Below are 24,387 nucleotides of genomic sequence, written 5' to 3' on the forward strand. Positions count from 1 at the left end.
GTCCCACTCTTCCTCCTCCCTGCTGATGGCCCAAATGATTGAAGTTCACCTTCATTTAACGGAAGTGCCCCCAAGGATGCTGGGAAGTCAGGCTCTACCTGAAATGGTAGATCCCAAAGCAATGGGGAGGGATGGAGTCCCGCCCAAGGGGTGCCCCGCCTAAGGGATCTTCCCTTGCCAGGGGCCTACCTAACAGCCCGTGTTCCTGGCTCCCGAAGCCCTGTCAGAGCCTGTCTCCGGACTGGTGCGGGCCTGGTCCCCTCTAGAATCTTCCCGGGTCTTGTTCCTTCCACGCTGAGGATCTCGGGCTCCTGGGTCTCCGGGAGGAAGAGTCCTCAGAGGCTCCTCTCGCCTGAGGCCTCCATTTTATGGAAGAGAAAACAGACCTAGAGAGGGCGGGCATAATTTGCTGAATAGCTAAGACCAGAGAAAGGAAGTGCTGAGGCTGAATTCAAACCCAAACCTTGTGACTCCAGATCCAAGCTCTGTACAATATTCCCCGGTGTGGAAAGGGATGGACAAGGAGAGGTTCTAGGCTTCCCATCTCAGGAACACCAGTCCCTCCCCTTCTCCCCATGAGCCCCCAGGGGGGAGGGGGGGAGTGTCACAGTTGGGTGGGCACAGCTCCCTCCACTCCTCCCCCCCAGTTTGTGTTAACTGACCCAGAATAGGGGGCAAAGGCTAATGCCTCTGGGGCTCTCCTGCATCTGGGTAGGGAGCAGGCACCCTTTCACAGCTTGCAGGGGGGAGGAAGCTAGGGCACCAGGAAAGGGAGAAAAGGGGGGGAAAGGGGGGAAAGGGGAGAGGGATACAGAGACAGCTCAGCTTCCTGAGACCCTCTGGGGGACCCCCAGGCACTGAGTGGCAGCCCCAGACCTGCTCTCTCCCCCAGCCTAGGGCTGCCACAGGATGGAGCTTCATGAAGGAAGGCACAGAGCTCCCTTGGGCCAATGGTTCTTCCTGCCAAGGGCTCAGGTGCCCAGGCCCGCTGCAGCCACCCTTGGGGGGCAGAGCCCATGGCCAGCATGGACCATTCTGGCTTCCTCCATGGGTACAGACACTGGGAAGACAACTTCTATGCCAGGGCTGGGACAGGCACCGCACTCCTCAAGGCAATCCCTGGCCCACAGTGGTTCTGTCCAGGGCCCTGATGCCCAGCTTGATTGCCCAGGAACATGAAGATGATGGGGCTGGAGGTGGGAGGGAAGGCCAGCAGGTCCAGCCAGACTAGCCCCCGTTGGGTCCCTTGCCCCTACTGCCCTGAGTGCTCGGGGGCACCTTTGCAGGGGAGGGAAAGTTGAGGCTATCTTGCCTTAAACCCGAAGCAACCTTGGGCAAGAGACCAACATTTCCCAATCCATTTATGGACAACGAGAGCACTCAGCCGGCCGGCTTACAGAATGAATGAAATAGTGCTTTAGGAGCTTGAAACACTATATAAAATATTATATGAAGCAAAGCTGGGAGTGGTGAATGGAGGAAGAAAACCAATCCAGCCCGCCCTGCTGGAACCCTCCCAGAGACTCCATCCTGGGAGGAATCACGAGATCAGGCAAGGCTAATTCAACAGGTGGTGTGATCGAATGAGTAGAGAAAGCCTTGCCACTAGAGTCAGAAGGCCTGGATTCAAATCTTGCCACTGACACTCATTCTTTATGGCACCCTGGGCAAGGCAATTACCTACATCTCTCTGGGTCTCAGTTTCCTCATCTGTAAAGTGGATTCTGAGGTCCCTTCTACATTTCTAAAACTGAACAAAGGGGGAGAACAGAAGCACAGAATCAGATCTTAAAGGAACCTCGGAGATGGTCCAAATCGCCCTCTTTGATATTGCCTCATTTAAGAAAACCTTCTAATCGCTTCTTGCTCATCTCTGAAATCCTGCATTCAGTTGGGCATGACTTTCCCTTACTCTTTCCTCAGCTATTAAAAAAAAAAATCCAAACAAATCAAACAAGAGCAGCTGAGTAGCTCAGTGGATTGAGAGTCAGGCCCAGAGATGGGAGGTCCTGGGTTCCAATTTAGCCTCAGACACTTCCTAGCTGTGTGATCCTGGGCAAGTCACTTAACCCTCATTGCCTAGCCCTTACCACTCTTCTGCCTTGGAACCAGTACATAGTATTAATTCTAAAATGAAAGTGAAGGTTACTTAAACAAACTAACTAACCTTCCATTTTGTCTTCCAATTGATAGTAAGTATCACCTTCCCTCTTTGAATCAATACTAAGTGTCCAAGGTTCAAAGCAGAAGCAGGCTAAGGACTGGGCAGTTGAGGTTAAGAGATTTGTACAGGATCACCAAACTAGATTTGAACCCAGAACCATCTCCAGGCCACTGAGTCACCAGCTGCCCTATTCCCTCAGCAGTGTGCAATGCCTTTCTGTTTTCTTGCTCTCCTTTTCCTTTGCTGCCTCCTGTATGATGCTGCAATCCTGTCCAGAGTCCTTGAGCTCCTCTCTCTCCCAGATGTAATCCCTTACATGGATCCATCACTTCCACTTCCCATTCCTAAGGGATGCTCTTTAGGTGACACCTCTATGGTCTCGTGGGTTTCCCTTCTTTCTTTTGTTTCAGTCTGAATATTGCAGCAAGAAATTCATCATCGGAGCCACAGTTAGCTCCAAGTGGGTTTTAACTGACTCTAGAAAGCTTCTCCACCTGGGAAAGAATATTCCCACCCCTCGGAGCTGTCCCAGAGTGGGGTGGCCATTCTCAGCACAGTGTTGTATGGATTCCCTCTTAGTGGAGAGAGGTCTTTCCAAGAGGGGGGACCCCCTGTAAGAGGGGGTGGTGCCGAGGGATCCCTGTTCCAGGTAGGTAACTAGGGGGTGCCTTGGATTGGGATTCAAGAAGATCTAAGCAGGGCAAATCACTGAACTCAGTTTTTTTATCTGTAAAATGGGGACAGCTGCCTTCCAAAGCTGTATAGTATGGATCACATGAGCTAAATGGGAAGGTCTACAATATCTAGCTATTGTGATTATCATCGTTTAGGTGTGGCCTGGGCTAGATGAATTCCGAGGCCCCTCTAACTCTGAAATTCTGGTTTTATTTCATCTATGGCATTCTCTGTTCTGAGTTCTAAGATACCACCCTAAACGTCTCACATTCTCTCTCCTGTATTCTAAGCTCCATCAGCTCCTTCATTCTATGATAGGCACAACCTTCTCTGTTCTATGTTCTAAGCTCTCTTTGGCTCTGACATTCTATGTTCTAAGCCACCCCCACACCACCTCCAGCTCTAGCATTTTCTTTTCTGTATTCTCAGTTGTAACATTCTCTAAAGGAACTCTTCACTCTTCGGGTGGGTGCTCTGGCCTCAGACACTTCCCAGCTGTGTGACCCTGGGTAAGTCACTTAAACCCCTATCGCCTCGCCCTTAACACTCTTCTGTCTTGGAACCAATACATAGCATTGATTCCAAGATGGAAGGTAGGGTTTAAAAAAAATTAAATAAAATGTTCTTCAATATCACTTCTGTTGTACTCTTGTGGCCAGCCCGATTTTCATATGACTCCCATGTTTGTACCCAGATTGGTGCCATTGTGCTGGCTGTGAGAGAGTACATGTATGAGAAAGAAAATGTCCAGCTGCCAAGTCTCAAACTGAAAAAAAAAGGGAAGCATGAAGACACGTCTTGGGCAGCTCCTTGTGACAAGGGGGTGCAGGAGAAATGTCCTGCCCAGCTAGGCATGACCAGAATCTGAGTCATCAGATGATCTCGGTTCCAGTTTGGAAAATGTTACTATTGTGTGGAGTGGAATGGGGGGGGGGGGCTTGTACCCCCAGAAAATCACTCTAATGAGCAAATAGGAGACTTAAGATGCTGGTAGAGAAAAAGCAGCTTTATTGGAGAAAACAGTAGACAGCAAAGGGCAGGGGAGGCGAAAGGAAGGAAGAGGGATTCCGCCCACAGAAGCAGCTCTCTTGGAGCAAAAACATCCTCTTCTCTTCTAGGTATAATCATAGACTTTAATAATAATCCTGACACAAGATTCTCCTCCTCTCCTCTGTCCAATCCCACGACTGGGACGGTTCAATTCTTAAGCATGTGATTTTTAACATTACGTGCCCCTAAAGACCCTCATGATCAAGAAAAACCGTGACTCTCATGGGCTTCCCAGCCTGGGGACAATAATGATACTCTTGAAACTCCCTGTTCCTTCTTATCTTATAGTTGACTTTCTTCCCAGGGTACAGAGAAACTCTTCTCAAGGATTTTTTTTTTTAAACCCTCACCTTCCGTCTTGGAGTCAATACTGTGTATTGGCTCCAAGGCAGAAGAGTGGTAAGGGCTAGGCAATGGGGGTCAAGTGACTTGCCCAGGGTCACACAACTGGGAAGTGTCTGAGGTCAGATTTGAACCTAGGACCTCCCGTCTCTAGGCTTAGCTCTCAACACACTGAGCTACCCAGCTGCCCCCTCTTCTCAAGGATTTTGAAAACAGGTCGGGAAAACGAAAACTTTTTTGAGGTGGGATGGGGGGGTGAGGAGGAGGCAGTTTAGTCTAAGGAATGGTAACACTCAGGGATCTTGAGAATTGGGGTTACAACAAGCCAAAGGCTATTCTCAGACTTACACACTGAATCTCATCCCACACACTATCAAGCTATTCTTATAAGATTCCTGAGCATCATCATCCTCCCCAGAGCAGGTAGATAGAGGGAAGCACCTAGACTGTTACTACCGTAGGGAAATGGGCCACCTTGCTAGGCAGTATAATAAGGGACATCATTGCCTGGGTAGTTTGAAGGGACGTGTTTGGATGGAAGACTCAAGGTTGAGGTGAATGTTGTAATAGTTAAAGGAATTGTAGAGGATACAGGAGATAAGGAAGGTTTCTTAACAAGGAAAGGAGAGGTTGAAGAGACAGAGGGAATATAGCTGCTGATGAGGTAAAAGGAGATACCCCCTGCTGAGAGGCTATCTTTGAAAATTGGGGTTCCGGAGAAATGGGTCACCTATGATAGCCTGAGGGGACATCTTCTCTATTGACTGATATTGAAGATATCCCAGGGCAGGTAGGCATGGACATATTTATGTTTTGCATAAATACAATTTCAGATACTTGCTTATTTAAACAAGGTCTGCCAATATATGTCCCTTTGTGATTTTGTGTTTTGTGTCTAATAGTGTTGTGTTGAATTTATACTTATCAAGTTTCTTCAGATTTCCACTTCTCATTTTGACCGATGGATCTCTTCTTTATTTCCCTAATATGTGAAATTAATTTTGTCTTATGATTTCACCACACTCATTCTTACATATAAGTCCCATTGTCCATCTGTCCTCTTCTTGTATAAACAAATGTACAAAGTTCAAAGTCTCAGCTGTCCATTTCAGCTTTTTCTCTTTGTTTCTTCTCTCTAGCAGATTTTCTTGATGCTCTTCCTCTGGGATGGTTTAAATCTTTTCCTCTGGGCTGATTTAAAATCTTTTCCTCCAGGATGCTTTTTCTCTGCACTGGTCCCAGGGCCAGGAAAGAGTGTCACAAGATGAACTGCCACTCTAAATTGCCCTTTCCCCCACCAACTCTCATTGCTGACAATCAATTTAACTCTAACCTTCCAACTGCTGTTTGCTCCAACTCAGTGCCAGAAAGTCCAGAACTTGCTTCAGTTTTCCTTTCCACAATGTAATGGAATGAGCCAAAATGGTAATGCAATAGACCAAAAGGAGGTAGGGTAGAATGACTGTCTCACATGGGGGAGGAATGAGTGGAGGAACTGCTATGGATATGGGGAGGACAAGGTAGTAGAAGGCTGGTAGTACTAGAACCCTACTCTCATCAGACCTGGGATAAAGAGAAAGCAGCACACACAATTAGAAGGGTACATTTTCTTAATGTTCAGAGAAATAGGAGGAAAGAGGGATGGACTAAGGGAGGGACTGCAGTTCCTTTGGAGGGGAGTCTGAGGAAATAATAGGAGGGCACAGTTGGGAGGATTAAGGAAGGGATTTTTAGAAAGGTGAGTAGAATAAGAATTAAAAGGCAAGGGGGAAAGACCTTTGGAAAGGTAGGCCAGTGTCAAACTAAGAGGGCAAGAAGAGAAAGTAAGGAGGACTTATGGGGAGGGGTATGAATTAGAATGATATTGATCAAAGGAATTGGAAGAGGGAGGCAATCAGTGAGGAGGAATGAATATATGGAAATGCACAGCTGATAACTATGACACAATATAAATGGAATGAATTCACTCATAGGAAGAAAATGGATAGCATCAAAGATTTAAAAAACAGATCTTAGTAAAGTATTATTTATTAGAAATGCACTGAAAATTAGAGACACACATAGGCTGAAGGTGAGGGGCTAGAGCAGAATATACTATGCCTCCAAAGAATCTATTATGCTTCAAGAGAAGGTGGGGATAGTAGTCATCCATTATCTCTGACAGTTGGAGTCAAAATGGATATAATTAGAAGGAATGAATAAGGTAACTCTCTTGTGTTGGGGGCTACTATGATTACTAAGGTATTATCAGTATTGGACCTAAATGCACCAAGTTTTAGAGCATCCAGATTTTTGAAGGAAAAACTAAATGAGTTACAGATGGAAATAGATAACAAAATAATTGTAGGGGGCATTAACTTTCCCTCCCAGAATTAAAGGAATCTAACCAAAAAATAAATAAGAAAGAAGTTAAGGAGATGAATAGAACCCTAGATAAGTTAAATATGATAGATAACTGGAGAGCTCCTTTACACCTGAATAAGGTTAGTAATAGATTTAATCCTGAGCATTGTGATGATTGGATTTAGATATCTCCCAGTTTTAACAAAGAAGATACTTAGCTCTTCCTTTATTGTAAAGATTAAATTGTAATCCCCTGATTGTAACAATGAAGGTATTTAGCTCTTCCTTTATTGGGAAGATTTAATTATAATTCCCAACCTATTTTTGGATTTTAATCCCCAAAAGGTGGTAACTCAGTATTTGAAGTAGATCTACCCATTTTAACTACAAAAAGGTGTTAACTAACTACAAAAGGTATAAAACTAAGCACAAAAAGGTGTGAACATCCATTTCATGCATTAAATGGGAGGTCTGTGACCCATGTGTGAATGAGTGGGCAGTCCTGGAGAGGAGTGTCTGCTGTGATTGGTAGATGTGAAATTTAGGGGAGGTGACACAAGAGAAAAAGTTCTTTAAAAAGAGGACCACGGAGGCAATTCAAGTTAGATATCTGACTCAGAGTTGGACTGGAGGATCAGTCTCTCAAGCTTGGAATGAAGAAGAGTCACTTGGAGGGGAGACTGGAAGACAGACCCTTGAACTTGGCTTTGGAACTAGATCCCTGGAGCAGCTTGTGTAGGAGACCTCAGACTAATTTCCTTTTAGATGGTCACCATTGGTGAGTGAAAGGCTGACTTAGTAACCCTGCCTTTCTCGAAGGTGTAAACTGAGAAAGGCCCATCATCTTGAGACTCTTTCCCCCAATTAGGGCCTTAGAATTTCTACCTGACTCAGAGAAAGCCAGAGTTTTTTTTTCTCTCTCTCTCATTCCTTAATATCTTCCCTCTATTGAAAACAAAACCACAATAAATTACATTTTACTTTAGTAATTCATTTTGGGATTTTAGAAATTAAATCCCAGGAGACCACCAATTTAAACCACCAATTAATATATTCAAGTCCAACCACAATAAATTTAACAGCATACATATACTCCAAACATAGTATCTGGTAGGACAACAATAGTTTAAAAAACATAAATATTTTGCAAAATTCTTTCTTTAACACTCTTCAGACATGGAGGCAATCTTGCATTCTTGAGGGGTTGTAACATTGGAACAAAAGTATGACCAACACTAAGTATCACCAAGCTAGAAAGACTTGGTTTTGGAAAGAGTATGGTCCTAGCAACAGATCATATCTCCTTCCTAAGGGCCAATCCAAAGAAATATGACCCTAGTAATATATTTTATCTGAGAATCAGATGGGTTAAGTTGATTGAATTAAATGCTGATGGGGACATGGAGAAACAGGCCTAATATTATATTGCTAGAGCAGTTGTGAATTGTTTTTCAGAAAACAAGATGGAAATATATAGTAAGACTTGTAAAGTTGTTTGTGCTCAATGATCTAAGGATGCCATTACTAGGATTAGGCCCTCGGGGAATTATTGAGAGGATAAAAGGCTGTGTATGCATGAAAATATTAATGGAATATTTGCTTATAATGACAAAATAAGGGAAAAAACACCAATGGGAAACTGGGGGAAATGGATGAATAGATTGTGATATAGGAACATAATGGATTGTATTATGTTAGTAGAAATGGCAAATACTGGAAATATAAAGAAAATAAGGGAAATATATAGAGGGATAAAAGAGAATAAAATAATATGTACTATGGTTACATTTTTTAATGCCCACAAAATCAAGAAAAAAATAAAAATAAAACAAATCCAAAGGAAACTCAAAAGCGGAGGCTGTTTATATTAGCACATGTGCATAATTTATATTTTAAAATAAATTTTAAATCATGTGAAGTTTATGGTTTAGCACATAATTTTTATGCACTTGTTTATTTAAATGTTTTTGGTGGTAGTGATGCTTACAAAATATATCATTTAAAAAATAAAAACCTATTGGCAATTGACTATTGGCAAGCTGTGCCTGAAAGGCCCCTTCCTTTATCCTGCCTACAGGACAGAGTAAGGTGGGGAGTAGCATATCTAAACAGTAAAACCTATTATATATTTAGAGAAACTTTAGACCTTAAATGCAAGTGATGAAGCTTTTCCTTTCAACAACTACCTTGAATACATGAAACTTTCTCTGTTAATGAGCACTGTAAAAATTTAAACCAATATGGCTAATGGATATTGTCACATGAAGACAATAATTACGTCCTGTCCTGAGAAACAATGAATAATGTTCTGTTATTTAAAGTGAAATTTTGAGAGACTTGAATTTGATAGAATTCTGAGTTTTTTTCATTTCAGTCCATTGAGTCATGTAGATGCCCCCACATCCTCCCTCTTAAACTACCCTCTCCTGTTACCTCAAAAATGTGGGTTTCAAGACTGTGAACTGCCAAAACTGTAAAAATAATTTTTAGTGTCTCGATTTAAATCAAAAATAAGTGGTCGCCATGGGAAAAATCCCCAAATATGAAAATACCCAAGTCAGCCGAGTTTTATGGAGATTTTAATTAATACAAATGAAGGAATTTAAAGGAAGGGAGAAAGAGAGAGAAAGAGAAAATAGTAGGAAGGGCCTAGGCCAAATGGTCTAGGCCTGAGCCTTAAGAGAGACTAATCAATCTCTTATCACTCACCACAAGATCGTCCTAACGCAAAAATTCCAGTCCTTCACTGAAATCCTCAACTCCTGAACTCAGTTCAGAGACCCAGCTCCTCCAAACTAACTCCAAACTCCAACTAAGTTCAGAGACCCTCCTCTGAACTGCTGACCTCCTTTTAAAGAGAATTTTCTCTTATGTCACCTCCCCTAAATTTTCACATCTACCAATCACAGTAGATGCTTTTCCCCAGGACTGTCTATTCTTAGTTCACATATTTTTTGTTATCACCTTCTCTTATTAGATTATATCTTCTGAGTATTTCACATCTCTTTGCTAAGCTTGCCCTTTGTAAGTTGCTTGACCTTTTAATGATTAATTTAACCTTTATAGGTACTTATCACCTCTTCTGTATTAGATCTAAAATAGACCACCTAGCTTAGGGTTTTTGCTTCACTATAATTATGAGTTGGGGACTTTTCATTGTTCAGTCAGGAATTTTACAACTTTATTTTCCCCTAAGGCACTGTTTGAGCAGAGTGGAGTAATTTTAAAAGTTCTCAATACATTCCTGATTAAGTACCTCCATTGTTACAAATGGGGAATAGCTTAATCCAATCTTCTGAAGTAGACTCTGAACAGTTTTAAGACTCACACTCCTTATCCCCAGTTATTTCCCTATTGAGTGATGGATGTATCTGTCCATATATACCACCCTCCTTTATTATTTCAAATAAGAGAAAGACTTGTGAGGCTGAGGGAACCTTTATGGAGTGTTACCCCTGGGAGGTAGGAATGGGCTGCCTCTATCATCTAGCAGTAAAGCTATTTAATTGGCAGGAGATGCCTCAGTTACTTAGTAGATGCCTTACACATGTAAAAATAAATTAGCAAGATATAAAATAAAATATTTAGATGGAAAAACATTTCCAACATAGGTTCAAAACTTTTCAAAACTGTTTAACTTGCCAATCAGGTTCAAACTGGATAGAGGTAATCAAAAGTATCCTCAGTGATGAAGTGAAGCTCAAATGTGAACTTCCCTTCAGGGCCAGGTGCAAGGACACTAAAGAGACTCTTATTATAAACATAAAGTATTTATTGAAATATATAAGTATAAATAAAGGATTTATAACTCTAAGGGATTCTAAATCCACCCAAATAAACTCCCAGGTTTGACAAGGAACCTCTTTTCCTGTGTTTCACAGGCTACACTACTCCTCCCTGATCTGACTAACCCAAATTTATACTATCTAAATAAAACTACCACTATTATCCTTATAAATCTTAACTTCACCTTCAAATTACAAAATAGCAAAGGCTAGCTGGTTGAGTCTCAACAAGAATCAAGTTAGGACTCTGAGTCTTCCAAACCAAAGACCAGGTTTTTCTTTGGTCTTCTCAGAGTTAAACAATCTATAAAACTATATATATATTTTTTTCAATAGTGTTTCCCAAGTTGGGAAAGGAAAACACTGAGCTCCTTTAGATCTTTCTCTCAGACAGAGAGGCAAAGATGTTACCTCCTCCAGCCCTGAAAGAGAGTCTCTGAGTGTGTGTCTCTGCTGATTGCCAGAGAGAGTAACTGACACAGAAAAACTGTTATAACTGTCAGCATCTGAAATCAACACACGCTCTCAGCTCTGCTTCAAACTCCAATTCTTTTCTCAAGTCAGCCACTTTACTTCTTATCTCTAAACTAATAAAACAATACTTATTTTCTAATATCATTCTTACAATTTCCCCCCTTAGAGAATATGGAGAGATGAAAAATTTCTCCTGTATGCTTGCTATTCTATGTAATTCTAAAGCTATACCTAACCTTATTATTATTATATTTCCTAAAAATAGTATTAATCTTATACTTATCCTATTCTTATTGCTACATTTTATCTATGCTAACCTGTACTAGGGATATAAATGAAAAAAAGAAAATTTCAATGAAAACAAATAATTAATGAAAATTTATTTGCACAAATTCAAGTGTAAAACATACAATTATAGAAATTCAAAATGGAAAATACAAAATACAAACTTTTGAAAAAATAAAATATAGTTACAAACTAACATGTTTTACAAAAAACTGAACTCTATCTAAAAATAACTATGTAAAACTCATACAAACTTCATTTTACAAAAACTATTTGAACAATTCAAATGAAACTTTTTACTATGCTAAGACCTTATCCTATCATTAATATATGAGTCACCATACCCTGATATCCTACAGACCAGACTCATTTCCAGATGGAGGCAAGGAATGGATCTCATGTAGGGAAGCTCAATACCACTGTAGACTTGCTGCATGTCCTTGCTAATAGAAAGAACTGGGGCAGGTAGTGAATAGAGCACCAGACCTGGAGTCAGGAAGATCTAGCTTCAAAACTGGCCTCATGTACTTCCTAGCTGTGTGACCCTGGACAAGTCACTTAACCTCAATTGTCCAGCCCTTGAAATTCTTCTGTCTTAGAATCAATACTAAGATAGAAGTTGTGGGGTTAAGAAAAAAGAAAAAAGGACATATAGAACCATATAGAACCATAGATGTCAGTTGCCATGGATACTGTGAATTTCAAAACTACTCAACCCTATTCAGACCATTCTTTAGAAGATGGGATTTAGCTATTTCCTGATCAATAACAATAGAGATACTTGGAATAACAGAATCAGGTCTTGGAAACTACAATCTCCACCCTACTCAGGGTAACAAGATTAGGAAGGGCTGCAGCAAAACTCAAGATTTAATTTGAGAATATGGCCTTCAACAGGCATGTGCAAAAAAGGACAGACCTCTGGGCAGTCCTAGGTCAAGCTAGAACCACCACTGGCACATGTGAGATGCAGGAAGTGAGGTAGGGAACAGCCTCTGGAGTTCTCGAGACTTCCTGTGAGGAGGGAAAGAGGCAGTTGGAGGCGGGTGCTGGGAGTTGGAGGAGTCCACGGACTGTTTTCTCCATTTTGGTCACATGAGTCATAGGGACTGATCTCTTTCCTTGCCTTGGCTATCCAGGGCCTTGGGACCGCTTTGGCTCAGCCTAAGCAGAGTGGGTATTTAAGCCCTCTTTCCTTCTCTCCCCTTTCCCTCTCTCTCTCCCTCTCCCTCTAATACTTTCTTCCTCCTGTTTGTAATTAAAGCACCATAAAAAAGGTTGGCAGCTGACTTGAGTATTTCATTTAGGAATCACATAGCTGAATTCCTTGGCAACCTTAAATTAATATATATCAGTCTTTTAAAGTTATTTCGATATCACAATACCTGTGTTCTGCATGCTGATAACTAACTCCCATTACATTCCAAATATGTCCCCACTCTTCCCATGACCTCTATATTTGTACTTTTTAAATTATATTTCTCTTTTCTTTTTAAATTTTGACTCAAACACCAAGAAAGAGGATTTCCACAAATACAGCAGAGGATTGTATGTGAAACTGGGTCTTCATTCCATGCCACCTGCTTTTTGAAGTGCATAATAAATTCTCCATGTGACTTTCAAAACTGTCCTGTATTACATTTCCATCTTTTCTCTTCTGTGCATTAAAAAAGTATCAATGGTCCTCTCCCCCCTCCACTTATTAGAATTGCTCCCCTTCCCCTACCCCACAACCTCCTCTCCCAACGAGACAAAGACAAAACTGTAAAATCAAGTATCATGTTTCCATGCATTGACCATGTTCACGATACATGTCTCGTTCTGAATCATGGTTGGTAATTGCATTGAACAGAATTCTTGACACTCAAAGATTCTTTTCTTTACAATGTTTTCTTTGAATAAACTGACCTTCTAGTCTGGCTCACTTTGCTCTGCATAAATCTAAACTACCCAGTATTCTCCAAAATAATCTTTTTTATCATTTCTGGTGGCACAATCATATTCCATTCCATTTCTATGCCATAATTTATTCAGGCACCATACCCCTAATCCTCAACTTTCCCCTGGAGATTCTAGTGCTATTGTTTTTTTCTTTTAACCCCATTCCAAGACTCTCTCCCTGTCTCTCTGTCTCTCTGTCTCTCTGTCTCTCTCTCTCTCTCTCTCTCTCTCTCTCTCTCTCTCTGTCTATCTTAAACCCACACCTTCTATCTTAGAATCAATATTTTGTATTGGTCCCAAAGCAGAAAAGCAGTAAGGGATAGGTAATGGGAGCTAAATGACTTACCCAGGGTCATATAGGTAGGAAATATCTAAGGCCAGATTTGAACCTTGAATCTCCTATCTCCAGGTCTGGCTCTTAATCCACTGAGACATCTAACTGCCCTGCACACCCTCTCTTAAGCTATCCCCTCTTTTCCCCAATTATTTTCCTACAGAGTTGTATATATCTGTGTATATGTCCAACCCTCCTTTATTATTTCAGATAAGAAGACTCATCTGATGGCTGCTCTCCCAGACTCCTTCCTCCAGTCTGGATGTAGGGTCCATTTGGAGGAACTTCTGAGGTGAAAAGTCCTTCAACTGAGGGAAACCTAGAGTGCATTTGTAACATATTAGAGGGCATCTTAGGGACACTGAGAAATTAAGTGACTTCTTCATGGTCATCTAGCTAGAAATTACTGAATCCAGAATTTTGAGCCTTCCTCCAACACTGGCCTTAGAGCTACTATATGATCCTTACTTTTTCTGATTTCCCTAGCAGTTAATAAATCACTTTCCTTCCAATCATCCTGTTGTGGTGAAAAGTTCACCTTTTAAGATTGTTATAATATTGAACAATGGCCACCAAGGAATTTACTTATGAAATTCCTAAAATGAAACACTCAAGTCAGAATAGAGTCTATGGAGGTTTAATCACAATGGGAGTAGGGAAAGGAGAGGGAGAGGAGAGAGGAGAAAAGGGAAAGGAAAGGGGCTACTCAACCTCTGACCAAGGCAGAGGGAGTTTTAGGCCCAAAGGCCAAGGTGGAAGGAATCAGTCCTTGACTCACGTGACCGATCTGAAGGGAAGCTGTCTGCGGGCGTCCTCCCTGTCCAAGCTCCTCACACGAACTGGCGTCTAGCTCTCTCCACAGGAAGTGAGCGAATTCCAGAGGCTGTTCCCTACCTCACTTCCTGTGCCTCACAAGTGCCAATGGTGGCTCTAGCTTGGCTTAGGACAGCCCAGGTGGGCAGTTAGTTATTTCTGATTTGTCATTGACTAGCACATGCCCGTGTAGTGAGGGTGTACACAATTTTTTGGGTGCTAGACCAAGATGGAGATTTAAAAATTCACAATCCTTAGAAGTAAGAGTGGGGGGAAAAGAAGTAATAGAGTGAATCCTTTCTATCCCCACTTTAGAGAGTCCAGACTTATTTCACTGGTTTAGGGACCTCTCAGTGAGGAAATTCCTTCTCCCCATGCAAGTCAGCAACTACTCTGCAGTTTAGAATCTTTGAGAACTCCTCAGGGGTATTGAAAAGTCAAACAGTGTCACACAGCTGAAGTTATACTTGAACCCAGAAATTCCTGACTTGGATGCTGACTCTCCATCTTCTTTTCTAAGTTGTGACTATTCACACTTCACAGTTGGAAACTGAGGGTCACAAGGGAGAAAGGACTTGGCCACATTCAGACAGACAGAGCCCACTGCCCTACCCACCTGGCTCACCAGCCCAGAAAGTATCTGAATATTCAGGGTCTGGAGAGCCCAGCCATAGACCCAGAGAGAAAGAAGGAGAGTCTTACCATGTCTGGCCCCAATCAGAGCCTTGCCATAGCCTTTCGACCCTAGCTCCTTTCTTGGGATACTCAATGTGTCCCAGATCAGGGCTAAGGGAGGCAGCTTCCACTGGACCCATAGTGCCCAGCAACCTGGCCAAAGAAAGAACAAAAGGAAGGAGCACGTATTAAACACCTACTATATGCCAGGCACTGCATTAATCACTTTACAAATATTATCTCATTTGAATTCATGACAACCCTGAGAGGGAGGTGCTACTCCACCCATGGAACAGTTTCTTCTTTTGGCACAAATGCTGACAAAGAAGAAGAAGGGGTACATTTCCAGAAAGGCCTGAGGAGTCGTTTGGCACAAACCCTCACTTGGCAGGTATGAATTCAACAGGTATTACTGGTCACTTCTTCTGTGCCCTGCTCTAGCCTGGGCACTGAGGGGGGAGGTAAAAAAGAAATATATGATGCAGTTCACCCAGTCTTGCTGAGGAGACCTAGTGTAGACAGATAAGATTGCTGAAAATCAATGAATAAGTGCCTATATGGAACAGAGCAGGACCTCTCCGCAGCCCCTTATCTGTTTTCTGCCCTCCTGACTCCAGCCCCCACCAGCCCAGCCCCAGGATCTATCTCCCTTCACACATCTGGGATGATCTTTCAGAACTTTGGAGAGAGGTAGCCAGTTCAGGGCTATTTTGCTCCCAGTGTGGACTCCTAAGCCTGAATCCCCCATCCTGAGCTCATTACTCAGATGCTGGACAGCGACCAGGTACTTGTTACAAGCCTTGTACTGAGTGTTGTAAGGGATGCTTCCTTGCCTTGAGCCTCGATTTCTTCTCTGCAAAATAAAGGCAGCGGATTTCTAGTTCTAACATCGACCAACAAGGAACATTTATGAAGAACTTACTACCTGCCAGGCACCAGGCTTACAAAGGCAAAAGTGGAACCGTTTCTGCCCTTAAGAGATTACATTCCAATGGGAGACGCAGCATGTGCTCTCCTGCATACACACAGAATAGAGCTGGAACCCTTGTTTCAGAAGTCTATCTTCATTGGATATTGAGGGGAAATCCATCCATTGGGGAATGGCTGAGCAAATTGGGATATACGCTGGTGATGGAATACTATTGGGCTATAAGAAATGATAAGCAAGATTATTTCAGAAAAGGCTGGAAAGAGCTACAGGAAACTGATACAGAGCAAAATAAGTAGAGCCTGAGGAACACTGGACACAGTGACAACAACCCTGGACAATGCTCATCTGTGAAAACTTGGCTACTCTGCACTGATGTGGGACAATCCTGAAAGACTTAGGAAGGGGAATGCCATCCACCTCTGGAGAAAGAATTGTTGGTGTTGTCTTTAACTTCAGTGTGTTTTTAGTTTTATTTGGGGGTTTGGGTTATGTATGAGTTTGCTCTTACAACAATGACCAATAGGAAATGGGTTTAGCATGACAATAAAAATAAAATTTTTTAAAGTATATCTTGCAAAGAATATGGGAGTTGTTACTGTCTCTTTAAGAGTCAGGGAAGCGATCAGACATTACTACTAAAGTGTAATAGCCAAGATAGAAATATTTAAAGTGGGAGGGAGTTCGTGTGGTAATTTAAAAGTGGCAGCAGAGAAATAGCTTAATGCAGACTCACAGAGAAGATGAGTCTATCTGTGGTGCATCAAATAAGCTCTGTGAAGGAGACAAGAAAGAGATAAAGAGAAACTTTTCCTTGTTGGAACTATTTTAATAATTAGGTGTTATAAGCAATCTTTATCAAGACAATTTCTGGAAGGAGTCTGTGAAGAGCCAGAAGTACAATGTATTTGGTGAAAATTATTTCCTGTGTCCATGAAGAAGAGAACAAAGGAAAGGAACTAATTCTGAGGAGAAATATTGAGATATCAATCATTATCTGAAGTGATTAAAATGATGAGAGACTGACTTTCAAGAGGAATAAAATTTTGATTTTTAAGTGTTTAAGGTGACTTCAGTGGTAACATTGGTCCTATCCAAGTAGATATTATAAGAATTAAATTAACATTCCTACCCAGTTATTAAATATATAAAGTTTATTAATAGAAAGGGTAGATAAGACTAAAGTTAAATCTCATTGCCTTACTCTACGATCTCAAACCACGTGTGCCTATCCTTCATTAAGTTCTTCCTCTCCCTCCTTACCTGCCTGCTCTCTCCCTGCATTTGTTCCAAAGCCCAGAAAAGACCTGCCCCCTCCCTTTTATCAATGTACAGTCCTTAATGAATGCAAACCTGGCATAACTGTATTATGTGAGGTCAAGCTACTCAGGAGAGGGAGAGAATGAACTTCCTTGACACAATCCCCTCTGTGATCCTTTGGGAGACCTGTCTCCCTAATGAATCATTTAAAGATAACTATCTTATAACTCTAAATACCTTCTAGCTAAAAGTACATACAATATTGCATTTTTCTAAGAGGAGGTTACAATAGTTAGAGATGAGAGCAAAATACAAGAAGAAAATTACAAAAAACTGATTGATAAACACATTGACAAAATGCCAATTAGGGGCAGTCCCCTTTGGCATAAGAGTTTACATTCAGAATAAGTATGTTCAACCTCCTTCTGTTCAGTTCATTATATCCCAAAGTTCATTCTGGATCTTTTGATCTAGTGTGTGGATTCTTCAGGTATCTTTATAGCACCTTCTCCAAAAGGATCCACTTTCTTGATTAGGAATGTAGGCAAGTTTCTTTTCCTAAAATTTCTCCAAAAAATTTTAAATCTTGGATTTTTAGGATAATTATACAATCCCCTCTGAGGAGGGTGTTGAGCAACACCAGAATCACGCTGGGATACATGACTGAGTTATGAGGTATATGAAACAATTGTCAAAATAAAAATAAACCACCCCAAAAAATCCCAAAAGAAAAAAGAAAAATTAAATTCTGTACAAAAATAATAAATACAGAAATGATAAAAAAAATCTTATGTGTATAAAATTCTGAGTAAAAAATAAATCTGTAACAAGTCCTTGAATCACAATAAGGTTCAATTAAAATGACTTATGTCCCACAAGCCTGTAGTACAATAGCAGCAAAATAGCACTTTACTCATTTGCAGCGACTACAGAAAACTGCCAAACTATAAGAGAGAAGGGACTAGGTTTCAGCAGCAAATGGGAAAAATAATTCCCTGGTCTGATTTTACTTTCACTGACAGAGATAGGGAGCCAGGATGATAGCCAAACTCAGGTACTTGACTTGGAATATTACACATGGAGTGTGGTACAAGGGAGTCCTGCATCTTAACATATGTCAAGAGCTGCAATCTCAATTCTCACACTAGCTTCAAGTCCTTTCATATTAGCATAGAAGTTCAACAATCTTCCCTGTATTCGTTTGATCTGTTTTGACCTCATACTATTTGGCACTGTATAGTGGCTCTTTGTTCCTTTCTCCTGGAATCAGACACAATCATTAAACAAAGTCCCATAACACTTATCAATGTATGGCAGGTTTCCATAGTCTAAAGCTTTTAGGTATGCATAGTTACTAGGGCTAATAGATACTGTAAACTTATACTGTAAACTATATCCTTCAAGTAAAAAAATAAAACATTAATACTGATTTAATGTATTTCAAGCATCACCAAGGATAGGAAAAAAGAAAGAAAAAAATCAAATATTCTATTACAAACATAAAGAGAAAAAAATTTTAAATCATAATTTCACAGTTCATATTCCATGTGACAATGTATTAGTCAAGCAGAGGCACAACACAAAAGGTGCTCACTCAACAATGAGATTTATATCCCTCTTAACTTGTCCAGGATCCACAGTGTGAGAGTACATACTTTTTTCACCAGGTAAAAGCCTTTTAAAAACAATAGTACAACAACTAATACAAATTCTAAGAAGTACTAAAATCCCCCAAATTATAAGAGCCCATTTAAAGATAACTACAAACAAGCCTATTCCTTGCAGCCATGAGAAGCTCCACCAGCTATCATTAGGATTCACATGAGTCTCTATAGCTACTTGCTGTGTGTCATTAAAATGCTTTTGAAGCTTATGGTTATTTGTCATAAGTTCTCCAGACCTATTTACATAAGAACAACAAGACTGATTAATAAATGCACAGGCACCTCCAGATATGGCAGTGAGCAGGTCGGGAGTTAGTTGGTTTTGTAAGGCTGTTTTTGCTAAGGAGTTAATCTTCTCCTGTAGATACTAGATGGCTTTAGTGGTTTGAGAGATGGCTTGAGGTGTGTCTTGAGCCAATCTTTCAACCTCAGCTTAGATATTCCTAACAGAGTCTATTACTTCCATCATTCCAAATTTTGGCAGGAGAGTCCAGAAAAACCTCTGTCCTGCTGATGAAGAGGCTACTGAATTTGGTATTGACCTCTTGGGTCTAGAATGCCACCCAGAATCTATAACTTCACCTGTTGATTTGTCTATCCAGCCAGCATTGTGATCATGCACAGATACAGGTGGAATAACACAGGCTAAACCACAAGTACCATACCATCCTTGTGGAAGTGTAGAGTAAGCTGAGGAGTTACAAATGTAGAACTTTCCAGGGGTGACCAAACCCCATGGGAAATCCTCCATCCTCTGGGATATGTTACATTTATGTTTGGACTGAATATTTAATTTGTGGTCACCAGGGATTTAAATTACTTAATCCCAAAACGAATTACTCAAGTAAATGGAATTTATGGTGGTTTATTTTTATAATAGAAGGAAGATTTAAGGAAGAGATGAAAGGGGATAGAGAGAAAGAGAAAGCTCTGGCTTCCTCTGAACCAGTTAGAAATTCTAAGGCACCAGTCAGGGGAAAGGAGTCTCAAGATGATGGGTCTTTCTTGGAGGTTCACACCTTCAGAAAGGGCAAGGAAGGAAGTCAGCCTTTACACTCACCATGGTGCCCATCTAAAAGGAAAGCAGTGTGAGGTCTCCTGTACAAACTCCTCCAGGGGTCCAATTCCACAGCCAAGTGTCTTCACTCCAAGTCCAAGTGTCTATCTTCCAGTCTCTCCTCAAGTGTCTCTCTTCCCTCCAGCTTCGAGTGACTATCTTCCAGTCCAACTCTGAGTGACTGATCACAGTCAACTCCAAGTTGACTGAATGATTCCTCTGTGTCTCTGTTTTCCACTATTTAATTTTTCCACTATTATTTCCACTATTTCCACATATTTCACTATATTCCACAATATTTCCACTATTATTATCTGTTTTCTCTTGTGTCACCTCCCCTAAATTTTATGTCTACTAATCACAGCAGATGCTCCTCTCCAGGACTGCCCACTCTTTCACATGTAGGTCATAGACCTCCCACTCAATGTATAAAATGGGTATTCATACCTTTTTGTGGTTAGTTCATACCTTTTATGGTTAAAATGGGTTGATCTACTTTAAATACTGGCTTTACATTTTGGGGATTAAAGTCTAAAAATAGACAGGGAATTACAATTTAATCTTCATAATCAAGGAAAAGCTAAGTACCTTCATTGTTACAATCAGGAGAGAGCGAAATCCAATCTTCACAGATGATATTGAAATAGATGTAAAAGGCATGTATTTAAACATTCCATCTATTTCATTTTTAAGCTGTACTCTAGCACAGATAAATGTGGAGGTAGAGAATGTAATAGTATGTTTGCGCTGCACCTTGTCTCCCATGTACTTACTGCTACTAAATGGACCCTTACCTCTTCTTACACACAAGTCAAGGGTGGGTGTATGATCAGTCATAGGTAGTTGTGTTCCTAGATATCTGAAAATTACTTCTGAAGGACTATTTAAATCAATTGAGATTTTTAGCTCATCAAATTTTTCAAAAGTCACTGACACAGGTCATAACCATTTCAATATGGTCCACTCATTATCATTAATATGACAATTAACAAAAGCAAAAGGGGCAAAAAGCCATTTAGACAATATGTGACCTCCTTGTATTGCAAACTGTGGTAATGTCTCATTATTTTCGACTGGAAATGTTGCCCATGATAAAACAGAGCTCCAATGGATCTAGTGACACACCCAGCACCCATGAGAACCAATGGCATTTCCCTGGAAAAGAGTTTTTCCAACTTGTCTATGGACATTTAAAATGATATTATCACCAATCCAGTCATGGGGGGGGGGTGTACAAATAAAGGCAATGTAACAGGACATATAGCTAATAGCCAAAGCACAGTAATTGAGGTGACATAGTAAAATGGAATATGATAAATTAGATTAATATGTGAATTCAAAAATCAAATCAAATCTTAAAACAATTAGTAAATACAACAAATGTGACAAGATACAATCAGTCAACATAAATAGAAGGTGCCCATTTTACATGGGAGCAATGTATCCAGGAGTCCTTTTCTCCAATTTTAGTAGCTGTAGGAGTAGATAAGAGTACTTGAAATGGACCTTCCTAGGCAGGCTGAGTTGCTCCATCATGCTGGAAGTTTTTTATGTACACTTTGTCTCCTGGGTGTAGGTCATGGAATGAGAAGTCTAGAGGTCCTTCTTGTACTGCAGCTCCAGATTCATGGAGTTCTCACAATCTGACCTATGAATCCTGTTTATAAGAAGCAATAGAAGTGTTCCTGCCTAGTAATGATGTGTATGCAGGAGAAAAAGGATTAGCCTGCATTGGGGGATGTCCAAAAAGCATCTCAAATGGTGAGATATGTAAATCTCCCCTAGGTCTGCTATGAAATAAAACAAAGCTAAAGGGAGGACTTCAGGCCATTTAAAATGAGTCTTAGTGCACAATTCTCCAATCATGCTCTTAAGATCTCTATTCATTCTCTCAACTTGGCCTAAGCTCTGGGGGTGATATGGTACATGGAACTGGGGAGTGATACCAAGACAAGAATAAATCTGGGACAAAACAGAATAAGTAAAACGGGTTCCCCTGTCTGAATTAATTTGGGCTGGTGGGCCAAAGTGAGGGATAATTTCCCTCAAAAGCACTTTAGCCAAATCAAAACAACTCTGAGATACCACCTCACACCTAGCAGATTGGCTAACATGACAGTAACAGAAAGTAATGAATGCTGGAGGGGATGTGGCAAAGTAGGGACACTAATTCATTGCTGGTAGAGTTGTGAATTGATCCAACCATTCTGGAGGGCAATTTGGAATTATGCCCAAAGGACACTGAAAGACTATTTGCCCTTTGATCTAGCCATAGCACTGCTGGGTTTGTACCCCAAAGAGATAATAAGGAAAAATACATGTACAAGAATATTCATAGCTGTACTCTTTGTGGTGGCAAAAAATTGGAAAATGAAAGGATACTCTTCAGTTGTGGAATGGCTGAACAAATTGTGGTATATGTTGGTGATAGAATACTATTGTGCTCAAAGGAATAATAAAGTGGAAGAATTTCATGGGAACTGGAACAACCTCCAGGAAGTGATGCAGAGTGAAAGGAGCAGAACCAGGAGAACATTGTACTCAGAGACTGATACACTGTGGTACAATCAAATGTAAAGGAATTCTCCATTAGTGGCAATGCAGTGTTCCTGAACAACCCAGAGGGATCTATGAGAAAGAACACTATCCAAATTCAGAGGAAAAACTGTGGGAGTAGAAATACAGAAATAAAACAATTGCTTGCTTACATGAGTCAAGGGGATATGGCTGGGGAGGTAGACTCTTAATGAACATCCTAATGCAAACACCAACAACATGGAAATGAGTTCTGATCGAGGACACATGTAAAACCCAGTGGGGGAGGGGAAGGAGGAATAAAATATGATTTTTGTAAACAAGGAATAACATTTGAAATTGACCAAATAAAATGAATGAATGAATGAATGAAAGCACTTTAGCAACAAAAGCTGCTGTGGCTCAGGCACTAGGAAAAGCCTCCAGCCATCTAGATGGTCAGCTGGTCCACTATAACCAGGAAAACTTTGTAATGTTCAGCTTCAGGCATGGTAATAAAGTCAATTTGTAGATGCTCAAAAGGTGTGCAAGCTAAAGGACATCCACAAAAAGCCTTGCCTCGAAAAGCATGTTGATTATATGCCTAGCAAGTGGAATAGGCTGCACACATTTTTGAAGTTATACCAGGGAAGATCCATATCTTCTTAACAGAGTCTACAATACCCTGAGTGTCAAAGTGACCATTTTATGCACTGATTGGCATATTTGGTGATAAAAACTTCTAGGGAGCAGGGGTTTTCCTTCAGAGGACACCCATACTCCATTTATCCTGTTTTGTCTTAAATTGTTTCTTCCATTTTTTCACTTACTTTTCAGTGTAGGAAAGTGATAAATCTGCTTCATTTGTTGTTGTGAATATTAAAATTAATTCAGGTCCTTCTACAGCTGCTAACTTTGCAGCAGCATCTGCCAGTAATTTCCCTTAGAGACAGGATCAGTTCCACCTGTATGGGCAGAGCAATAAACTACAGATAGGGCTTCAGGTAACTGGAGAGCAGAAAGAAGTTCAGGTAAATAATTTCTGCATTTGATATAGTTTTTCCAGCTGAGGTTTAAAATCCTCTCTGAAGCCATAACACACTGACTGCATGACAAATTCCAAAGGCATATCTCGAGTCAGTAAAAATTGTTGCCTTCTTACCCTTGGCAATCATACAGGCATGTTTCAGGGCTATCAGTTCTGCACCTTGAGCACTTAAATTTGAGGGCAGCAAAGCTAACTACACAGTGGCAAATTCTTTGACTACAGCAGCTCCAGTGTAACATATACCATCCTTCATGAAAGAGGAACCATCAGTAAATAAGACTAGATCTGGATTGTCTAAAGGAATGTCCAGGAGATCTTCCCGAGGCTTTTCAGCCATGGACACTAAAGTCTCACAAATATGTAATGGTTCTCCTGAGACTTGCAAATTAGGAAGCAAGGTGGCAATGTTAAGAATTGTACAATGTTTTAAAAATATATTTTTGTTGTTTAATAAGTTTATTCCATATCTTGTGAATCTTTGATCAGAGAATGCTTGTGTCCTATGTCTGAGCAACAATGCCTCTACTTCATGTGGGCACATAATTGTTAATGGACATCCCAATACCAAGTCAGCCACCTTAGCTGTCAATAAAGCTGTGGCAGCTATGCCTCTAAGGCATGGTGGTGCTCCTGAATCTACTGGGTCTAGCTGGGCTGACTAATAAACAACTAGATGCTGAGCTGGTCCTAGACTTTGGGTTAAAACACCCAAAGCTACCCCTTTTTGTTCATGCACGTATAAAGTGAATGGTTTATCATAATGTGGGATACCTAGAGTAGGGGCAGATAAGATAGATTGTTTTAAATCTGACAGAGCTGACAAGTGTTCTGGTTCTAATCTAAGGGGATCAGTAACTGAATCTTTTGTTAGCACTATAAGGGGTTTTGTGATTTCTCCATAGCAAGAGATTCATTATCTACAAAACCCTGTTGCCCCTAAGATTGCCCTCAACAGTTTCTTAGTAGTGGAAGCGCTTAACTTTTGAATATCTTCAATATGCTTCGGAGAAATAGGACAGAAACCAGCAGTTAAAA

The sequence above is a fragment of the Monodelphis domestica genome, chromosome 3 (genome assembly GCF_027887165.1).
Source record: "Monodelphis domestica isolate mMonDom1 chromosome 3, mMonDom1.pri, whole genome shotgun sequence".
NCBI lineage: Eukaryota > Metazoa > Chordata > Mammalia > Didelphimorphia > Didelphidae > Monodelphis > Monodelphis domestica.